We start from the raw sequence: 262 nt of genomic DNA, 5'->3' as shown, positions 1-262 counted from the left end.
TTTGTTGCCTGAGGGCAACGCCATGCCATAGAGGGTTATTATTATTTTTAACTGAACCGACTGATATTATAGACATGCTGAGGTTGTCAGAGTCAAGCTAGCACAGCTGACCTACTTCCCTCTCCCTTGCTATTCTTTTTAATTAAAACTTTTTCTTGACCTTGTTATCCAGCTGTCGTAGTGCTGACAATTAGCAAAGCATTGTGCATTTAAATTGTCCAATTGTACATTTAAAATTTTGCGCGTTATGTTGACAACTTGA

Source organism: Poecilia formosa, unplaced genomic scaffold (assembly GCF_000485575.1).
Source record: "Poecilia formosa unplaced genomic scaffold, Poecilia_formosa-5.1.2 Scaffold167, whole genome shotgun sequence".
Lineage (NCBI taxonomy): Eukaryota > Metazoa > Chordata > Actinopteri > Cyprinodontiformes > Poeciliidae > Poecilia > Poecilia formosa.
Note: the sequence above shows the minus strand (reverse complement) of the source record.